This window comes from Saccopteryx bilineata, chromosome 4, assembly GCF_036850765.1.
Source record: "Saccopteryx bilineata isolate mSacBil1 chromosome 4, mSacBil1_pri_phased_curated, whole genome shotgun sequence".
NCBI classification, from domain to species: domain Eukaryota; kingdom Metazoa; phylum Chordata; class Mammalia; order Chiroptera; family Emballonuridae; genus Saccopteryx; species Saccopteryx bilineata.
Genome location: NC_089493.1, coordinates 277,808,078 through 277,830,565, shown reverse-complemented (window position 1 = coordinate 277,830,565; position 22,488 = coordinate 277,808,078). Strand labels below are relative to the sequence as shown.

The 22,488-nt window shown below is 44.5% G+C and overlaps 1 protein-coding gene and 1 pseudogene across 3 annotated transcripts in view; both read left to right on the top strand.

Annotated features, from left to right (window-relative positions):
• The window catches only part of LOC136334064 (EF-hand calcium-binding domain-containing protein 14-like), a 70,665-nt pseudogene extending 53,538 nt beyond the window's left edge, over positions 1-17,127 (top strand).
• Positions 1-22,488, top strand: part of SHISA9 (shisa family member 9) — a 308,294-nt gene that overhangs the window by 249,593 nt on the left and 36,213 nt on the right. The window lies entirely within an intron of this gene.

Below are 22,488 nucleotides of genomic sequence, written 5' to 3'. Positions count from 1 at the left end.
ATTAAAGTCAGTTGGTTTTCAGTTTGATCAGTTGGTGAGTATGGACTTGGTTCAGCAGAGAAGGCTAGGGGACTGGACAGCTCCCTCGTTGTCCACACGGTGCAGCGTTAGGGCCTCCGTGTTCCAGCGGTCCTTCCGTGAACATGCAGGCGGCCTTGGGAAGACAAGGCTGCGCAGAAAGCAAGTACCCCCTGACTGTGCTTCCTCAGGGTAATTTGAGTCCAGTCATTTAGTCACGGCATCAAATCAACATGCAGGACCTTCTTAAAGATGCACAATCTTCTTGATTCCGGTGCGGACTGTTCACCCTTCTTGTGGCACCATCCATGGCCCCTCGGAGCCTATTTTTTTTGTAAGATAATAATGAAAACAATGTTTCACCACCAACAGCAATTATTCAGCCTTCCAGTGACTGTTTTTGCTTGTCTGTTTAGGCTCATAGAAAAATGTTAAAAAAAAAAAATCATATGACTTAATCACAATTCACTTGCCTTAATGATTTTTTTTCTTTCTTTCTTTCTTTCTTTCTTTCTTTCTTTCTTTCTTTCTTTCTTTTTTTTTTTAAATAATCTTGATATAAATTCCTGGTGGGTTATGAGAGAAGAGGCAGAATTTTAATGAACTGGTGATGAAGTGGAAATATTTTGAAATACAAAATAATGTATTTTGCTTGTCACCTAATTACTTATCTTCTGCTTAAGAGCACATTTCATAATATCTTACTTCCCGATCTGTTCATCTGGCAGTAAAAATTCCTCTTTGTGATTGCCATGTGCTTCCAAGTAAAGACCAATGCATTAGCAAACTCAACATATAACGATGCTTTAATGACCTGATAATGTCTCTTTTATGGAAAGGGTTTTCTTGTTTCGCTGAAAATTTATTTTCCAAGTGAATATTGTTTAAAAGGGAACTGTTATCAGTCAGAAGAGATGAACACACACACACACACACACACACACACACACACCAATCCAGAAACAAAGGGTTGTTAAATTCCGATTAGCCAGCGCCAACATTTTTAGTTCCTTTTGCTTTATCAATGCAACAAAAACACACAGAAATATGAAATACATCTCAGAAGACAAAACAGTCTTAGATCCTTTGACAAATTACTTTGAAAGCCACAATGTGGGAATGGCACGTGCAGCGTGTGTGCATACACACCCTCGCACAGAAAACCCCCACACTCTATGTAGGTACAGATGCAGTTTGTTGCATGTTTACCATGTTAGAGGTCCGGTGCTGCTGAATACAGTACACAGAGTAAGAAGACACTGTTTCTGCCCTCATACGTTCGCCTCACAGTCTAGACCTGCAGTTATCAACTTGGGGCCGTTTCCCTCTCCCGTCCCTCCCTATCACCCCAGGGACATCTGACAAGGTCTGGAGACATCTTTGGTTGCTACAACTTTTTTTGCGGGGGGGGGGGGGGGTGGGGGTGGGGAGGGGGGTGGTGCTAATGGCATCTAGTAGAGAGAGACCAGGGATGCTACTAAACATTTCAAGATGCTCAGTGCAGCCCCCATAGCAAAGAATAATCTGGCCCAAGATTCCAATTGTGACAAGATTCAGAAACTGTGGTCTCTAGTGGGGAAGATAAACAAAATAAGCCAGCAATTATAATAGAGTCTGGTAAGTAAATTCTGTCAGGGTTAAGGGAGTAGAGCCCTTAACCCAGTTGGGAGTTCAGGAAAGGCTTCCTGGAGGAGATGATGACTGTATGTAGTCTTCAAGGACAGGAAGATATGAACTAGAAACAGAAATGGAAAACACAATGTTCTGGGAAACATCACACTGACTGCGGAGTCAGAGCTGTGGCAGAGCCACAGGCTGGCTCGTGACCTGGTCTAAACATGTGTCCTCACCTGGCTGGGTCTCCGTGTCCCACCACTTTCCTCCACTGTACAGTGAGAGATTGGCTGCTATGATTTCCAAAGTCCTTTCGAACTTCATGTTTATTATTCTATGCCTCAAGTTTACATCCATTTGGAAAATGCAGTATTTGATTTTTGCCTGTTTTTGTTCTTTTTATTGTAGGGCCTTCTCATATGACAAATTCTAGCCTCCTGTTTGTTTAGCCAGTAACAAACAACCTTCCCCTGGGCCCAGCTTCATGCTGGCTTCTGAGAACACAGACACTTCTCCTCCTCATGCAGCTGAGAGGCTGGCCCTCCGATCTGCTGGTAAAAGCTGCCCTCCATTGTTGTTTTCTTTTTTTAAATATTTATTTATTTATTTATTTATTTATTTATTACAGAGACAGAGAGTGAGTCAGAGAGAGGGATAGACAGGGACAGACAGACGGGAACGAAGAGAGATAAGAAGCATCAATCATTAGTTTTTCATTGCGTGTTGCAACATCTTAGTTGTTCATTGATTGCTTTCTCATATGCGCCTTGACCACAGGCCTTCAGCACCCTTGCTGGAGCCAGCGACCTTGGGTTCAAGCTGGTGGGCTTTTCCTCAAACCAACTGAGCCTGCACTCAAGCTGGCGACCTTGGGGTCTCGAACACCGGTCCTCTGCATCCCAGTCCGACGCTCTATCCACTGCGCCACTGCCTGGTCAGGCTGCCCTCCGTTGTTGTAATGGGCCAGAGCACCTGCTGTGGGTTGAAGAGCTATGAGCCCATGGGTGCCTTTCCTCTTTCCTGGGCCGTGGTCCTAGGAGAGATGGTGATGGCCTGAATTAGGGCAGGAAACATGAAAATGGAACTGGGGACAGGGATGGGGACCGTGAAATGTGAGGAATGTGAATGAGAAAGGATGACTAGGGTGTGGTCCGTCGTCAGGGGCTTGGGGTGAAGTGATACAGTCCAGGAAAAGGTGTGAGGTTTGACTTGGACAGTGGGGCAGCGGGTGCCCTTCTGTCAGAAAAGGGGAGGTGCAGACGCAAGGGGCTTGTTTCATGTGAAGATCGGGTTCTTTCTTTCTCGTAGTAGAGCCAGGGAGACCCATGGAAATGGGAACAGTCCAAAGGGGCTGAGCAGAGTCCCTTCTTATCTCTAAATGCAGCAGCTCTGAGGTGGAAGAGCACCCATCATGTAGGGCAGGGGTCCCCAAACTACGGCCCGCGGGCTGCATGCGGCCCCCTGAGGCCATTTATCTGGCCCCCGCCTCACTTCCGGAAGGGGCACCTCTTTCATTGGTGGTCAGTGAGAGGAGCACATTGATCATCTCATTAGCCAAAAGCAGGCCCATAGTTCCCATTGAAATACTGGTCAGTTTGTTGATTTAAATTTACTTGTTCTTTATTTTAAATATTGTATTTGTTCCCATTTTGTTTTTTTACTTTAAAATAAGATATGTGCAGTGTGCATAGGGATTTGTTCATAGTTTTTTTTATAGTCTGGCCCTCCAATGGTCTGAGGGTCAGTGAACTGGCCTCCTGTGTAAAAAGTTTGGGGACCCTTGATGTAGGGAAAAGCCACATTTTACTCCTACCCTCGTGACTTCTGGACCACTCGGAACAGACCAAGACCAGGACAGGAGAAATCTATGACAGGGTCCCAGTCCTCAGCATGGGGCACCAAAAGGGACTTGGACTTGGAATGAAACCATCTGAGCTTGAGTCCCAAATCTGTCTGTGGAGTGTTTGCTCTGGGATTCCATTTTCTCCTTTTAAAAAGGGGGCTGATTCTTCCTATGTCCCAGAGATGCTTTTACGGAGTAGATGAGAAGGTGGATGAGCAGAGTTCTTTGGAGGCTGGGAAGTTCTATGACTTGGGTGGAACCTGCCAATGGCAGGGTTCTGAGATGGACATACATTCAGGCAGAAAAGGGGAGGATTATATGGGACCTACAAGAGAGGCAGGGCTGGTGAAAAGTCATTCTTCAACTAGTCTTAAAGAGACTGGGGTGACTCCAGTGTTTCTTGGCAGGGACAGGGTCAGCATACTGGGTATGATCGACAGCTTTGTGGATCTCTCCTCACGTAGTCAGCAACCTTGATTCACAATGCCCAGAGCCTCTCCCTTATCATTTTTGTCATTGGAAAATGGCCTCTCCCACACAACCACAGGCTTCCAAGGGTGGGAGGGGTTGGAATCACTCCAATTAGAATCACATATAAGGGCCTGACCTGTGGTGGCGCAGTGGATAAAGCATCGACCTGGAAATGCTGAGGTCACTGGTTCGAAACCCTGGGCTTGCCTGGTCAAGGCATATATGGGAGTTGATGCTTCCTGCTCCTCCCCCTGTTCTCTCTCTGTCTCTCTCTCTTCTCTCTGTCTCTCTCTCTCTCTCTGTCTCTCTCTCTCCTCTCTAAAATGAATTAAAAAAATTAAAAAAAAAAAGAAATCTTAAAAAAAAAAAGAATCACATATAAGGAAAGCAAACAAGAGAGAGCAACGAATTGGAGCTAATATCATATAGCTATTAAGTGGCAAAACTGAGATTTGAACCAAGGTGCATTCTCATTCTCTCTTTCTGAAATGTAAATATGTATATATTCATACACACATATATAAATATGTATAAATAACTATATGTAAAATATAGAAATTATATAAAAATATAAAATATATTTAATATGTAAATAATATAAAAACGTAATGTATTTATATATTTACACAAATAAATATATACACACATAAATATATAAACACATTTGTTCATATAATAAATATATATTTATTATATATAATATATAATGAATATAAGTTATATAATTATGTAAAAGATCATAAATAAGTATATACATATTTTATATACATATATGTGTATAATAGATTTATATATACATATATTTAATATATTTACACATACATTTATAATTTAGCTAAATCTCTGTTTAAGGTTCTTATTCTTCCTAATGTTAAAAGCTTGCACCAGCCAATTAAGATGTCTTTACTCAATTTATTCTACCCTCTTCCTTGTCCCCAAGATTGCCTCTAGATCCAGAGTGGGCTTACACAGTGTCCAGGCATATCTGGGGTACCGGGCTGGCCTTTGGTCGTTATATGTCTATAGTGGCCTCTACTGATGGGTATACCTTACAGTCTGCTTCTTGGCTGACAGGAGGCGCCCGTCCTTGTACCTGAAAAGGTGCTTATTCTCTGTTCCAGTCCCTGGGCATATAGTCTATGCCATGTCTGTGGCTGTGCCTCTTTGTCCTGACCCCAGGTCTGTTCAAGTCCCAGAGACTCTTTTCAGGGCCCAGATCTTAAACACTACCTCTCTTGGGTCTTGTGGTCCTATACCAGCCAGGGCCAAGCGCTAGTGGGAGGCCTGTCCCGGGTCAGCCAGGCAGACCCCAGAACACAGATTCGCAGTGGAGGTTCTGAATTCAGCCCAAGACTTGGCCCCTTCCCACTTACATAACTAGTGGTGCCATTTACATCTGTGAGCTAGCTTTTGACTCACCACTATCTTCTTTCACAAGCAAAATATAATTGCAGGCTGATTGTTATATTATAACCTCTGATGGAGGAGTGGGTGGTGGGGTGGGCTGAAACTCAAGACAGATAAATGGCCTTATAGGGCTGCAGCTCTCAAATTACCCACATCTTCTCTTCTTCCTGTTTTTAATCTCTGGTGAGACAATAACTAAGTCACGATATTGACGTGGTGTTGTTCATCCATGTGGTTACTCCGAGGATGGGGAGGACACAGGGCTCCAGTTATAGGCTGTTGGCCAGGCATTGACCTTTGAGGCTCCAGGGATAGGAAACCTTCTCAATTGCTGACTAGGGGGAAAGCCTGGTTATCTCTGAATTTTCTTTTCCCTGCTCAGCCCAACAGTTGGAAATATTTCTGGTCCAAATACTTAGATGTGCTTGGGGATCTGCGTGTGGAGACCCCTGCCTCATTTCTACCACAGGCAGCGCATGCACCCTGTCTCAGAGAATGTGCACCCACAGGTCCCTCAGCTGCTCTCTAACTTCCCTTCTCCCATAGTCCAGAGTTCCTCACATCTTCTGGGCCAGAAACAAAAAACAAGCTTAGCAAATCCTCATCCATCTAGATCAATGCTGTGTTTTGAAAAATCAAAACCCTGGAATTTGGCTCTTCTCTTGTCTGTTTCTGCTGCACAAACTGTTCAGAAGACTCTGACCGCCCTATGGCCATCTGCCCAACGAGGAAGGGTCACTGCATAAAAAGAAGCATGGGGGGCGTGGCAGTCAGCTCTTCATAATGTCTCCCAACATGTGAATTAGGCACTACTATTTTTTTTAAAAGGCATAATTTGTAACTATTATATATATATTCATTCACGTGATTTTCTTTTTGTCTAATATCCATCTTGCCCACTAAGTTATGAGCTCCCAGAGATAGGCATTTGGTCCAATGTATTCCTAATGCCCAGATTGATGCCTTGGACATAGAGGCACTCCAGAAATATCTGTTGAATGAATTAATAAGTGAATAAACAAATGAATGAATGAATGAATGAATGAACAAGCAAATGAACAGTCAGGTCTATTCTAAGTTTCTGTGGAGAGAAAGACGTGCTTGGATTTGAAGAACAATAAGAGTAGAGACGAAAACTGGGTTGTTTTATTCTCAAGTTCTCAGAGAATCATCTCTAGCCCTGAGCTCGGGGCTAAGTTGGGTCGGGTGCGTCTGTATGGAGAGAGAAGTAATCTAGAATTCCAGAGAGTTGACTCTCAACTCATCCCGGCAACTGACGCACATTCGCTGAGTGACCACAGGCCAGCCTACTTCCTCTTTAGATCTTGGTGTATTTTATTTGTCCTAACTGTAAAATTTTTGAAGGGACCGAGAGAGTCTTCACGGCACACCATTTTACAGTGTCCTGAGGCGGGCTCTGCCTCCCATCCAGGGCCTGCACTGTACAGGTTGCTTCATCCAATCACCCTCCAGGCTCCTGACACAGCAGATGGGGCTGGTGCCGCCCACGGCTGACAGATGAGCTTCATTTACAGCCCGCAGCATTTAACCACTTGGCTATTTGGCAGAGTCATTTAGCTCTGAGACTCTGGGGGAGCCCTCCTGTCCCCAGCAACACAGATAACTTCCCACCCCCACGCCTCTGTCTGTGCCAGACACCTGGGAACAGGGAGCAGAGGAGTTAGCCTCCAGCCATGGGTCTATGAGGCCTTAGAGAGAAGCCATGCTGGAACCTAGCAATATTGCCCTGAGAGCGGAAGATGAGCTGGTCTCCAGAAAAAAACATTAGCTCGCTTGGTCTAATTCCAGGTCCCGACTCCTCAGAGGCCAACTGGTTCTTTTTGTTGTCCTATTCAGTAACAATATTAGTAATTCTAGAAAGGCTTGATATTAAATAGAAGGTGGCCTGGAACTGGAAGCAAACTTTATTCCTATCTCATTTGTTGACATTTAAGGCTTTGAGTGGCCAGTTATTCCCACAACACTAACAATTCCCCTAATACCTATTTGACTGCTGTTCATATGCTAGGCATAAACATCTTTACAAGCTTTATCTTATTTTATCCTCGCTACACCATTACAAGAGAGGTACTGTGATTATCAATATTTGATAGCTGAGGAAACAGAGAATGAGAGACATTAAGAAATTTACTCAGGCCCTGGCCAGTTGGCTCAGTGGATAGAATGTTGGCTTGATGTGTAAACATCCCAGATTCGATCCCCGGTCAGGGCACACATGAGAAATGACCATCTGCTCTCTTCCCCTCCTTCTCCCACTTTGCTCCCCTGTCCCCTCCCACAGCCAGTGGCTCAACTGGTTCAAGTGTCAGCCCTGGGCACTGAGGATAGCTCAGTTGATTTGAACATCGACCTCCAGACGGGGGTTGCTGAGTGGATCCCAGTCAGGGCACACGTAGCAGTCTTTCTATCTCCCCTCTTCTTACTTAAATAAAATAAAAAAAAAATTACTCAAAGTCATATTGTTACTAAACAGCAGAGCCAGGATTCACACTCAAGCAAATCCACATTTCTCCTCCTTTTCTTCTCAAGTAATTGAGGGAAATCCTCTGTTAAATAGACATGCCTGCTGGCCTCAGCCCAGTGATGGGAAGGAGGGTAGGGCTGGAGAAAGTGCAAGTTCTGTTCTTTCTATGAATGAACAGTTTTGAGGTTCATTACGGAATGAATAACTTTGAGGTTCAATAATTCATGGCCCAAGTGGAAAATTAAAGAATGAGACAAGGCTATTGGATGGGAGCAGAGTCTGCTCACTGTAAGAGGGCCAGCATAGCTAAAACCTCCCTTTACTTCTTCCTCTTGGCAGAAGGGTGTGGGTATTCAAGCACTGTGTTGGGAGCAGGATGGAATGGGTAGGACAAGACCTGAAATATTTGTTTAGATCTTTCGTTGGGTTGCTGTTGGCCCAGGTCATTGACAGTTTTATTATAGGAGGGAGTTATTGGGCCGTTTGGAAACATTCCTAAGTCTGTGAGGCAAATGGCCTCTGGCTAGTATAGTTTCTTAGATTGCCCGGGAACCCATGACTTAAAGCTCCCAGGGTCCAGTAAGTCTAGACATTGTCCGTGTCCCTGAAGTGTTTGTTGAATGAATTTAGACTCTTTTTAATACTTTTATACTTGCCTCCCACAAAGAAGTATAGATATATGCAGGATGTCTGTTTCCTTTCTAATTTTTAAGACAAATTCACTACCCACAGCTCTGTTGAAATCTGTGGTAGAATTCGATGTGACTCCTCCCCGGTGTGAGGTTCCAGAAGTCTGAAGAAGCAGAGGGCTTGGGGAGAGGGAGGAAACTTCCTCCCTTACCTGGAAGCTCCTCCCGCTGCACACAAAACTGATCACTTGGCAAGACCTTCATGCCTCCCTATTCCCAGGCTCCTCCCCCTCCAGGATGTTTGAATCCGTCTTCTGTGGTAGTATTCTCTGGTTCACATTGCATTTTGAATCTACTCCCATTTTGACCACATATTTCAGAGATTCCTCACAGTTCTGGTCTGCCAGCAGCGTTCATTGTTTCTAAGTAGGGTGACGTCTGTACATATTTTTAAAACTTTTTAAATTTTATTTTAAACTTAGAGTCAGGAAAATTCATTCTTTCTGGGTGAACGGTTCTATGAGTGTGGACAGATGCATGGAGCCACGGGACCACCACAATCAAGACCCATAGTGGTTTCATGACCTAGTTCACCCTCAAATTCTCTACAAAGGCTGCCCCTGCGTAGCCAACCCCTCATCCAAACCCCAACCACAGATCAGTTTTCTGTCTCTATAGTTTTGCCTTTTCCAGAATATCACATAAATGGAATATAGAGTATCTCGCATTTTCCATCTGCCTTTTTTCACTTAGCAAACAGTATATTACTAATCCATCCCTCTTTCTTCTTGAGAGGTCCTCCATCGTGTGGCTGTTCCAGGGACTACTTATCCATTCAGCAACTGAAAGACAATTATTTTGCTTTTAAGTTTTGGTCATTATGAATGAATCCACTTTCAATATCATACAGGTTTTTGTGTGAATGTAAGTTTTCATTTCTCTTGGCTAAATAACTAGGAGTAGGATTGTTGAGTCCTATGATACATATGTGTTTAACTTTTTAAGAAACTGTGAAACTAATTTTCCAAAGGGGTAGAACCATTTGCATATCTACTAGCAGTATATGAGAGTTTTAGTTGCTCACATCCTCACCAGAACTTAATGTTGTCAGAGTTTTTATTTTTGCAATTCTTACAGATATGAAATGGTGTGTCATTGTGGTTTCATTTTGTATTTCAAAATATATTTTGATAATCATTTTAAAGAATTTGTTATAGGAGGGCTATTTTGAAACAGAGGTTGCTTCTGATCTCTGTACCTACTTTTTTTCTTTTTTTTTTTTACAGAGACAGAGAGAATCAGAGAGAGGGATAGACAGGGACAGACAGACAGGAATGGAGAGATGAGAAGCATCAATCATTAGTATTTTTGTTGTACATTGTGACACCTTAGTTGTTCATTGATTGCTTTCTCATATGTGCCTTGACCATGGGGCTACAGCAGACCGAGTAAGCCTTTGCTTGAGCCAGCGACCTTGGGTCCAAGCTGGTGAGCTTTGCTCAAACCAGATGAGCCCGCGCTCAAGCTGGCATCCTCGGGGTCTCAATCCTGGGTCCTCAGCATCCCAGTCCGATGCTCTATTCACTGCGCCACCGCCTGGTCAGGCTGTACCTACTTTTAACATCACACGTGTTATAAGGAAGTTGTCTGCCTGTCTGCTACCCCCCATTGGACTGTGAGTGTCTCAAAGGCATAGAGATGTCCTGGGTTTGATTCCTGATCAGGGCACACAGGAGAAGTGACCGGCTGCTTCTCCACCCCTCCACCTTCTTTCTCTCTCTCTCTCCCCCCACCCTCAGCCATGGCTCATATGGTTTGAGCAAAGTTGGCCCTGGGTGCTGAGGATGGCTCCATGGCCTCACCTCAGGCACTAGAATGGCTTGGTTGCCAAGCAACAGAGTGGCAGCCCCAGATGAGCAGAGCATCACTCTGGTAAGTGGGTTGCCGGGTGGATCCCAGTCAGGGCACATATGGGAGTCTGTCTTTCTGCCTCCCTGCCTTTCACTTAATTAAAAAAAAAAAAGAAATTTCAAAGCTAAGTGGGGGAGATTTGCAGCTCAGTGAAGTGGGTGCTTTAATAGACAAAATGTAAGGGTGATAAGAAAGTCAAAGACTAGTATGCCACTATGCATCGACTGTGTAAAAGTTCAACCAAAGCATCAGCTAAAAGCCTTTATGGTGGACAAAGAAAAATTCTCCAAACAGCCCCTGATATGGGATTGTCTGCAAGGTCCTCCAACTCCTGTGTAGAGCTGTCTTTACTGGAGGGCATATTTCATTTTCCCCCACATGGAATGCGCATGCTGTGTCCTCACTCAAGGATACACCCCTGAGCAGTGTAGCATCCTTAGTGCCAGGAGGAGCCTCGTTTTCTCATTGGCTGCATTACTTTGCTTTGCCATTGTTATTATTTGTTGTTCTGGGCATCAAATGGTCCATAAACCAAACACTTATCCATTGCACCTACACTCAAAAAAGAAAAGCTATGAATTTCAGAGCAACTAAAATGGCTGTTGCTCAGTCAGTACATTCAATGCATTTTCTATGTGACTGCCTGTCATAGAGCAGGTGCCTGAAGAAAAAAACATTCTTTCTTTCTTATCCTTTCCTGTATTAGAATCCGGTTCCATGAAAGGAGCTTGGCTAGGCACCAGACTGGAGGGGAGAGGAGGTAAATTCCCTGACTTCAGTGGTACGGGAAAAGAGGCACTGAAGAGAAGTGAAAGTATGCATGCGGGTCAGGAAGGAAGCCAGGGAGTGTTACAAGTTGAATTGTGCCCCCCCCCAAATTGATATGTTGAAGTCCTGGCCCCTGGTACCTCTAAATGAGACCTTTCATAGGGCATTGCAGATATCCCCCCTCCTATATATTTGTGTTTTAGCTTTCTGTGGTCTCAGTTAGCCACGGCGGTCTGAAACTATTAAAAGGAAAATTCCAGAAATATACAATTTGTTAGTTTTAAAGTGTGGCTGTTCTGTGTTGCGTGATGAAATCTCACACTGTCTCACTCGCGATGTGAATCATGTATTCACGCTGCACATGCTACTCCCTGACCTTTAGTTACTGCCCCGCCATCTTGGTTATCAAATCCGAAATGGTATCACAGCGCTTGTGTTTGAGTCACCCTCATTTTACTTCATAGCAGTTCCAAAAGGCAACAGTAGTGATGCTGGCAATTCACATACACCAAAGAGAAGCCAGAAAGTGCATCCATTAAAGTGAAAAGATGAGGACAGTCCGATAAGGTATTTTGAGAGAGACACAGGCCACGTTCACATTATTATAATTGTTCTGTTTTATTATTATGTATTGTTGTGAATCTGTTATTGTGCCTAACTAATAAATTAAACTTTATTAGAGGCATGGATGCATAAGGAAAGACATGGTATATATAGGGTTGAGTATTATCCGCAGTTTCGGGCATCCACTGAAGATGAGGTCAGACTGGAGTCAGGTGGGCCCCTACTCCAGTTTGACTGGAGTGCATGATAGAAAGGGGTATTTGGGCATAGACTTGCACACAGGAAGAACATCATATGAAGATGAAGGCAGAGATTGGGGGGAGGCATCTACAAGCCAAGGAACTCCAAAGATTGCAGCAAACCACCGGAAGTGAGGCATGGAATGGATTCTCCCTCACCATTGCCACAAGGAACTGACTCTTCTGACACCTTGATCTTGGTCTTGAAGCCTTCAGAACTCTGAGAAAATAAAGCCCCCAGTCTGTGTTACTTTGTCACGGCAGCTCTAGCAAATGAATACAGAGAATGACAGGAGTATTTAGGAAAGCATAGGGTTAGGAAGGTTATTCGGAGTGCCTGATGTGAAGCTGACCCTGGCAATATAATTCCAGGTTAACTTGGGGAAAATGTAGGGGAAAAAGAGAGCATTAGCAGAAGAATATAGTGATATAGTGTTTTATATCAGATGTTTCTTTACAATGTATTCTAACAAATGAGAGTATCTTGTTTTTAATCTCATAATACATTAGGATTTGAAACAATGAAGTCCAAGAGCACCAGCTCCTGCTCACCATGCAGCTGATCTAACAGACTAACCATGCTGGAGGAGAAAAGAAAACTATTAAATAAATGGAATTAGGAGAAGGAGGACACAGGGAAGAGCTAAACAACCACACCACTCTAGGGCTATTGAGTAGGGGCAACCTTCTACCTTTAGATGATCTGATGGAATTGGCTCCCTGGGAAATGGCTACTGTGAGCACAAAACAACTTTTGCATTTATAATGGTGATGATGAGCCATCAATGGTGAGGTTAACCCCCTTTGACATGACCCATTTCAGAAGTGAAACCAATAAGTTGTAGTTTCTTGCGCATCCACATGATGCTAGTATACATTAAAGTGGTCCTCCTCTTCCTGTTACTGTCTTTGATACTCTTTTTCAAAATGTAGGTGAAGAAGGTCTTCTAAAACTGGGTTTGGTACCTTCTCCCCGGTGCTTTCTGTTTTGCCATATCAGAGCACTAACCATGTTAACTTCTACATCCTTCATCTCTCCTGACTTATTTTTGTTCTGCCTTCTACCTGGGACTGTCATCTCCTTGAAGCACAACCTGAGATTGGAAATGATTCTCCGTCTCTCAAAGCCTGCATAAAATAAACATTTGTTCAACAACTCCAGTTTTAAAATATTCCCATCTTAAGTGGTGAAAATTAAAAAAAAAATTTTTTTATTTGCCTGCTTAGAGGTATAAACCCTTGGGTAACATAGATGCTGCATTTGGCGAAGGTTTTACAATAATATATGTACACTTTCTTCTCCATTGCAAATCCCTGCTGGTCTCTCTGCCACCCAGATTCAATAAGATGGATTCAACTCCATTTCTACATAAACCTTTTCTGACGAGGGGCTAACTTGTTATGTTCTCTTTGGACAATTTCAGGGTAATTTTATTTTTTTTTATGAAAAAAATCTACATGGTGTTTCAAGCTATAATTTTCAGGGTTTTGCTTAAAAAGGATGCTGAGCATAAAGGTTTGGAAAGAGTAGAAAGAAAAGCAGGCCTAACAGTCAGAAGGTCTGTTTTCTTCTCAGATGCAATTGGTCCTGAAGGAATATCTCCTGCGCATTCCCTCTCATTTGTCCACTTCTGAGGTGACAGAATTATCTGGAATGCGTCCAGGAACTCTGAGTCCAGGGGGGCTTCACAGAAAGCTAACACCCTCTTCTTCTCATGGGGGTCACTCCATCATGTTGTTCTGGTTTCTTGGACAGCAAATACACAAGATGAACCTGGACCATCTTGCAGGACATGAAAGTAAGGAAGTTCTAAAACAAACAGATAAACAAACAAACCCAAAAAACAAAATCACTAGTAGTGGATTATAACCCAAAGTATAAAATACATTATGAATGTGTCCATACCAATATAAGTAAATGACTGCAAAAATAATGAAATGGAGATGAAGAGACAAATCTCCCATGAAGAATAACTTCAAATAATTTATATAGATACTCTATACGCAAGGAGGTGGAGCATAACTCTACACTTCTTAAGTGACTCCCTTCCATGCAGTATAGAATGCAAAAGAGGGGAAACAGAGCAGCTCTGTAGTGTAGCAGACGAACACTCTCTCAGGCAGGTGAGGTTAACATCAATAGCGATAAGTCATCATAGTGCATATCCTTGATATGTTATGACAAGAATGTCCCTTTATCTCTAGGGTTTTCCTCCCCCAAACCCATAACCCGAGTCTGGTCATGAGAAAGCGCATCAAATTTCAAATGGGAGCCATTCTACAAAACACCTGCCTAGTACTGCTGAAAACCGCTTAACTCATCAAAACAAGGGAAATCCGAGAAATTCGCAGCCTAGAGTAACCTAAGGAAACACGACTAAACTGAATGTGGTACCGGGATGAGATTCTAGAACAGAATAAAGGCAGCACAGGTCAAGTCTAAGGACACCTGAATGAACTGGGACTGTCGTGAACAGTATGTGTTCATTAATTACTACAAATGTATCATACCCCGTAGAAGATGTTATTAACAGGGGACACCGGGGTATATGGGAGCGCTCTGTACTATCTTTGCTGTATTTCTGTAAATCTAAAACAGTTCTACAACGACAAGTTTATTTAAAAGAAGATCTTGTCCCTCGGAAGCCAGGGGCTAGAGCCTGCAGCCGACTTCGCCGCCCCGGGAGCCCAGGAGTTCCGGAGCCTGTAAGTCCGCCGCGCAGCCAGGCGGGGCGGGGCGGAGTCGCCGCGGAGCGGAGGCGGAGCGAGGAGCGTGAGCGTAGCACAGTCTCCGGTGACAAAACACTTCACACTCAGGCCGCAGCTCCTCAGATGGGCTGAGCCACGACCCCCCCTCCGCACCGTTCCCCCAGACCCAGACCCAGACAGCAGGGCTGGGGACTCCGCAGGCTCTGGACTGGGGACTCCGCAGGCCCTGGACTGGCTCCTCCCAGGCAGATCCCTCCGAGTGGATCCCTCCGAGTGATCCCTCCAGGCTCAGGCCGAGACCAGAGGATACTGCGCACGCCTGACCCGGGCATTTTCGTGGCGCCCAGGCTATGCCTGGGTTGTAGCAGCAGGAGACCCCCTCCTGCCGCCACCTCCCCAGTTAGGGAGGGACCAGCTCGTTCCCACTGCCTCGTCCTGCGCCCCCCCCCCCCCCTCCTCCCATCTGAGAACACGGCTCTGTGGCCTCTTCACTGGAAATCCTGATCCTGGCCCACGTCTGTGTGTCCTTCCGCAGCTCCTGGAGCACCCTTAGAAATAGTACCTAGTTATCAGAGCTGAGAATCGCTCATTCTTGACTTGGCTTTGTATCCCCTTTGGGGGACAAAAGTTGTCCCCTTAACACTCTTTTAACTGGTCCTTCATACCCAGGACCTTACTCATTGGGATCACCAGCTCCCTCGCCGTTTCTATGTGACTTCCCCACCCATTTGAGCTCCAGTTTCTTCTGGGCTCCAACCTCAGCTCCCAGAGAATCTCGTCAGTCCCACCACTGGGTGAGAGTGACCAGGGGGCTCTGGTCCAGTATCCCCCATCCTAGAAGGCAGCTCCAAGGTAGCAAGAGAATCTGGCATTGGGTGCGAACCTGGCAGCTCAAGAGTGGGTTCTCCACTCACTCTCCCCTTGCCCAGCAAGAAGATAAAACGGGGCGAAGAGCTCAGTGCATTGACTGGCTCGGCTCAGGACAGCCAGAGAAAGACACCCAAGAAAGACTCAGGCTGCTGCCTGCTTTGCATTGAGCCTCCTGGCTCAGAATGAGTCCAGTTCCGAGGAGGAAGAGGACTTCGATGTAGCTGGAAATCACTCTCACTTTGTCAAGGAAGACTGTAATTATGTCCTCCAGGCCCTGCTGTCCCCTCTGTGCGTTGCTTGCCCCTGAGCCCTCGTCTGGGTGGGTTTGGTGTGGGTGCAGGTTGCTCTGAAGGAGGCATGGTTGGATCCCCTCAAGGAGAAATTTAGAACAATGAAATCTAATCAGAAAGTTCATTCCAAAAAATTCCCAAACTTAATGAAGAACTACGCAGCAAACGAAAACAACTTGAGAAGATGGAATCTGGAAACCTGAGCTTGAAAGAAGTCTGAAGAAACATCACAGAAACGAATAAGCAGATTTCTGTGTTGAAGTCTGCAGTGAACCACCTCAAAGCCAATGGTAAGTCAGATGCAGGCTTAATTAGCATGCCTGCCACGGTACAGGGACTTCAGAGGGGTGTGGCTTCCATTGGCAATACATAACACAATGTCCATCTTGCTGTGGAGGCAACTCAGAAAACCATGGGCGAACGCAAGAAAGCCGTGGAATTCCTGCAGAGTGATGTGAATCAGCACCCCTTGAACGAGACGGGTGGAAGTAACCAGATTATTCCATTACCTTCAGCTCCATCAGAACCTGACAGGAAACCCCACAGTAAGAATTTGAAACAGGATCTCCTATACCTTCACAACTCTTTAGAGAAGGGAAATAGGGCCCTAGAAGGGTACCGGAGCCACTGTTTCTACCATCGAGGGGACGAATGAGACAGTCAGTGATCTTACCCAGAGTCAATTTGGTAGAAAGAGACTGGTTGCTGTGAGCAAGGTAGAAAAGCAGGCAAACTGTCCTTCTGCACGACAGGTGAGAGACGCATGGCTAGCTGCCGAAGAGTCTTTGCAGCAGGTGTCCAGCAGAACAGATACAGTAAAAACTCGAAGCATAAAGAAAGAAGATAGTTCAGATTCTCAGGTATCCAAGCCAAGCGAGAAAGTACAGTTGATCAGTGCTCTCACCAACAAACCGAGAGCCACAGGCCTCCAGACACCACCCACGAAGAGTAAGTACAGAGTTTCACATCAAAGCCACCAGCATTGCCAGCATTTCCACAGTCACTTGGAGACCACATTAAGAAACCTGCCCAGCGAAGACCTATCTTCCTGCTCAAAATTTCTAGCATCCAGATCTTCAGGAGGTATGGGAAGCTGACCTACCGGGAAATTTGGGACCCATTAGGCTCTGCGGTGCCAGCACCAGAGAGTTTGAGAGAATGTGATGATGTTAGAGATGGCTGATTCTCATTCCTGGAGCTGAGAGTAGTACCTTTAGGTGTCCAGCCTCATCGGGTGTATTTAGAAATGGATATATCCCCTGGGCTACCTAATATCTACTCACCTAACAAAAACAACACTTCTATGTAGCTATCGGTCCTCCAAACTGCTGCAGCACATACACTGCCACCTTTAAACTTATTTTAAAAAGTTCTATTGAAGTTGTGTTTTTTTTTTAAAAAAAGACCATTTTACTTAAAATATTCACAGATCTATGATTTCCTAAAACCAGTAAGATCTTCCTTTTAAAATTGCCACAATAAAAGTCAAGCCCTTTCTTTCTCATTCCTTTCATTTTTGAGGGAAGGAGACCTTATTCTTTAGAACTGGGAAAATGTGTGGATAGAGAGAATAAGCCATCTTTTATATTTCACATAAATTTGCATCACATTAGCTGCACTTTATATGGACTCAGAAAATGTCTTTCCTTTAAAAGATAGACTTTTTTTCTGTTTTAAATATTTAGGATGAAAGAAAGAATTCTGCATATTGTGTGGGAAGCAGAAGGAATGGTTTGAAACGGGATATGAACGAGTGACTTGTGATTAAAAGGCACTAACCTGATCGGGTTGCGCCTGAAACTAGGTCCCTGTCCCCTTCAGGCGTCTCCTTTAAGTGCTGCCATGGGGTTTGGTCTGGTGGCTGGAGGAACATGTTTAGGGAGTGGACACTGGGGGTGGGGGCAGTGTAGCCTCCAGGCTCAGGAATGCATAAGATCTGTCTCTTTATTTCTGTCCCCTTAGCTAATCCCAACCTGTGAAACAGAAGTCTTATTGGATAATTTTCTCTGGTTCAGTCCTATTTCAGGGTTTATGAGCATAGAAAGTTAGCCAATGGAGAGCTACATTTTCCTCCCTAAGTGAGCTAGATTATCTCCTCCCTCCACCCCAGACCCCCATACACTCAAGTCTATCTTAAAGCTGTAGCTGACTTCTACCTCTGATACTATCTCCATTCTGAATAGTAGGGCTGAAGTCCCTTGGCCACTGTCTCTGCCAGGCTCCCCTGGAGCTTTGGAAGAGAGCTATGCCTCTAATTCTGACCCAGGGAATTCTTGAGATTTTACCTGGGGGCTAACCAAGAACCTTATACACTCCTGTATGGACTAAGGCCAAGAAGATTGTGAACAGCCTGACCAGGCGGTGGCGCAGTGGATAGAGTGCCAGACTGGGATGCGGAAGACCAAGGTTTGAGACCCCGAGGTCGCCAGTTTGAGTGTGGGTTTATCTGGCTTGAGCATAAAGCTCACCAGCTTGGACCCAAGGTCGCTGCTCGAGCAAGGGGTTACTCGGTCTACTGAAGGCCCGCAGTCAAGGCACATATGAGAAAGCAATCAATGAACAACTAAGGTGTCGCAACGAAAAACTGATGATTGATGCTTCTCAGCTCTCTCCGTTCCTGTCTGTCTGTCCCTATCTATCCCTCTCTCTAACTCTCGCTCTGTCTCTGAAAAAAAAAAAAAAAAAAAGATTGTGAACATATTTTGTTTCTTTATAATTATCAGGTCAGAAGTAGCTAGAAGCTTTATGTCCAGAGGCTGCCAAACATTAGCAGACAGTCCAGGAACACTGGGCTTCATGTTATGGTGGCAGGTGTTTTTCAGTCTAATACAAGGAAGTGCAGTGCTTTTCCCTTTAAATACTTCTGTAGGCCCAGACTAAAGGACCATGGACTAGAAGGCATTATATCTACATGTACCCTCTGTGTGTGCTGTGTTGTTCTCAGAAGGAGTCTTTGGACAACACACAAGGAAAAAACTTGGCAAAACTTAATGGCGCTGTAGTCAGAGAGGAACTAGAGAGCTTGCCTGGCTCCGCCTTCTTCAGTGCAGCTCATTTCCATTTTAACTTGGTCCCTGTTGCCCGGATAGCCGTGGATGTAGCTGAACACCCTTAATTATAGAAGGGCTGGGTTTTTTCCTTTATATGATGTTCAACTTGGTGTTCGGCTAGCCTTGATTTTTTTTTCTAGAAATATTAAAATTCAGTTAAAGCAAAATGAAGCCTTTTCCTATGAATGTGTTTGCTTATCTCATCATGGCTTATGCCTCTCTCTCTTAAAAAAATTTTTTTTTCCTTGTCCGTCTGAGCTATTTCACTTTCTTGAAAAGGTTAAACTATAGTATAAAGTTAGCGTGGCACTTTAGGTAACTTGAAGATCACTCTTCTGGCTGCCATCCATGTCCCTCCCCCCTTTTAAGATATATACCCTGACAAATTTTGTGAGAAACCAAGTAGCAGTCCAGCAATAAATTGAATTATACTGCTATATTTGTATATATAGCATAAATTGTATATACTAGCATAAATATGTAGTATGCCTGAACCTGGAAGGTATTGTTTTGAGAACTGATTTCTATAAAATATACTTGAGGGTAATGTAGCTTGTCCTTATTAGTTTCAAATTCTTATTCATAGGCAGATACTTTGAGGACAACTTAACTCTTTGTTGTATGTACTTTTTTTTTTTTGCATTAGCTAGCTATCCATGGTATTTATCCAATATATTTATCATCTGTTCTCACCTCAAGCCTGTCTGGCCAGCATCATCCCTGAGCCAGGTACATAGTACCATCTTGACGGAGGTGTTCCTGCCACACTGTCAGACATTTGAATACCCCTGTCACGCTGCCTGGGGAAGCGCCCTATCTCCTGGGCAGAACTAGGGTATTTGAACGCCTTTGTTCTAAGGTGAGCAGACTCACTGGCTTAAGAAGAGCCTCACAAGCCTATATCGTTCGGTATTCATTTGGAATTTTTATTTGTAAATAGTTCTAACTTACGCCACCCGTGACTCGTGTTTAGCCATGATCAAGCCTCGCCCGCTACATCTCCGGAAGGTCGAGTGCTAGTGGCACGTTTGGTTTTGGTTTCAAATACATGGACCTCATCACTCTAGCTCCTACTGCTGTTTTCTTAAGTTACCCAAATCACTGCTTCTCAGTCCTTTTTTTCTTTTGTCCTTGTACTGTCTGATGTAAAACTTAAAGGGCCTCCTTATAAGCCAGAGAAGCAAAAAAGGTTGTGAAGGAAGAAAAGAACCAGAAGAAGAGAGAACCCAGCTGAGGTACGACGGTGGTGCCATCTTAGGGCAGAGACGGGCCTGGCACTTAGCAATGTGTCTGACACGGCAGAGCTGAAGGTGGGACACTCTTCCCTGCTGGCTGGAACCCCCTCAGCACCCCGCTGGTCTTGCCAGTCAGTCACAGTTGAAGATTGTGACCGTGATGGGCTCATGCTCACAATAGCCTGCTGTTGCGTTGTGTTTTTTTTTTTGTTTGTTTGTTTTTTGTATTCTTCCGAAGCTGGAAACGGGGAGGCAGTCAGACAGACTCCCGCATGAGCCCGACCGGGATTCACCCGGCACGCCCACCAGGGGGCGATGCTCTGCCCATCCGGGGCGTCGCTCTGTCGCGACCAGAGCCACTCTAGCGCCTGGGGCAGAGGCCAAGGAGCCATCCCCAGCACCCGGGCCATCTTTTGCTCCAATGGAGCCTCGGCTGCGGGAGGGGAAGAGAGAGACAGAGAGGAAGGAGAGGGGGAGGGGTGGAGAAGCAGATGGGCACCTCTCCTGTGTGCCCTGGCCGGGAATCGAACCCGGACCTCCGCACGCCAGGCCGACGCTCTACCACTGAGCCAACCGGCCAGGGCTGTTGCGTTGTTTTAAGTGACAGCTTTCATTTGCTACATACTTACTGGCTTGCTTACCAACAACCAGGTAGATGCAGCCCACCGTTTTCTGTTTAAACCAGAGCACATTCAAGTATTCCTGAGACTTTATAGAGCATGTGTTGTTTGTTATGTGAACCTAACCTACCTTGTGGTTTTCTCATATTAAGAAATATCCATCTACTTTGCTTTAGTGGAGCTATATTGGTAGTGTATAGGCAGTTTGGGTTCTGTTTGGGAGTGAATTCAAGGCTCCTATGACTTGGTTTGAACTTTGCTTATTTTGTATCAGTTATACAACCATTTTAATTTATCTAAAAAAGCCATTTTCTTTTTCAAAACAAGAACAAAGATATTGTCCTATATCATTACCTCATGGGGTTGATTTGAGGCTTAAAGGATAAAAAGTGCATAAAAAGTTCTTATTTTAAATTATTTATTTGTAAATTAAAGTTTTTTGTTGCAGTTGACATGCACTATTAGTATGAGGTGTACAACACAGTGGCTAGACATTTATTATATATAACTTATGATTACCCCAATAAATCTAGGACCTACTTGACACCATATATATTTATTACAATATTATTGATTATACTCCCTAAGCTGTACTTTAAATCCCCAGGACTGTTTTTATATTTGTATATATAAATTTGTATGGCTTAATCCCTTCCCCCTTTTCACCCTTTCCCCTACCCTACCCCTAAATCTGGCAACCAGTATGGAGATTACTCAAAATTTTTAAAATAGAACTAGCATAAAACCCAGCAAATTCACTTCTGGGTATTTATCTGAAGAAATGCAAAATACTAACTTGAAAAGATACATGCACTCCTGTGTTCACTGCAACATTATTTACAATAGTCAAGAATGGAAGCAGCCCAAGTGCCCATCCATAGACAAGTGGATCAAGAAGATGCAGTATATATATACATATCCTGAGGGAAAAAAGACACCTCCTAAGGAGGGCTCCTGGTGGCTAACTGGGCTCAAATTTTTAAAAACAGCCTAACAGCGACTTCTGCCCAGGGAACTCACATGCAAGCTGCACTCCAGGGAGAAGCCTGTGCAGAACTGCCCACCCCTGTGCTGAACTTCCGGTCTCTGCACAGAACTGTCTGCCTGCACTGTATTTCTGCCTTCTGAGCCAGCCCCTATAAAGGAATTCCTGGAATCCTGTTTCAATCAATAGGATTGAGGCTTTCCTCATCCAATCAGAGCTGTGCAGCTCTAACCAATCACAGTGGCTTTATTATGATCGATCAGGACAGTACCTTTTGGACCAATCAAACTGTGAGGATTTGGAGTCCTCGTTTGCATGAGGATGAACCAACCAGGGAGCAGGGTTGGGAACTTCTGTTCATATAAGCCAGCCACCTTGTGTTTGGGGGAGTACAGTTTTTCCTTCCACGAAAGACAGAAGCCTCGGTCTCCCTGGCTGAGCTGAAACAGCAAAGCTGTCTCAAGCAAAGCAGAGCAGACCAGTGCAGCAAAGCTGACCTGCATGGAGAAAAACAGAACAGATCATCAAGGAGCAGAGCTGTCTACCCAGGGAGGGGCCTGGCCCCAGGGCCACCTCACAGCTGTGCTATTTTCATAGCTGAGCTGTATTGCAGTTGAACTGTTTTGCTCTGAGTCAAGTTTCCTTCTTCACTGCACCCCAAATTGGGGATTCCTGTTGGCATTAACTATCGGTTGACATAACAATAGAATATTACTCAGCAATGAAAATGAGTGAACTCTCACCATTTGAAACAACGTAGATGGATCGAGGGGGTATCAT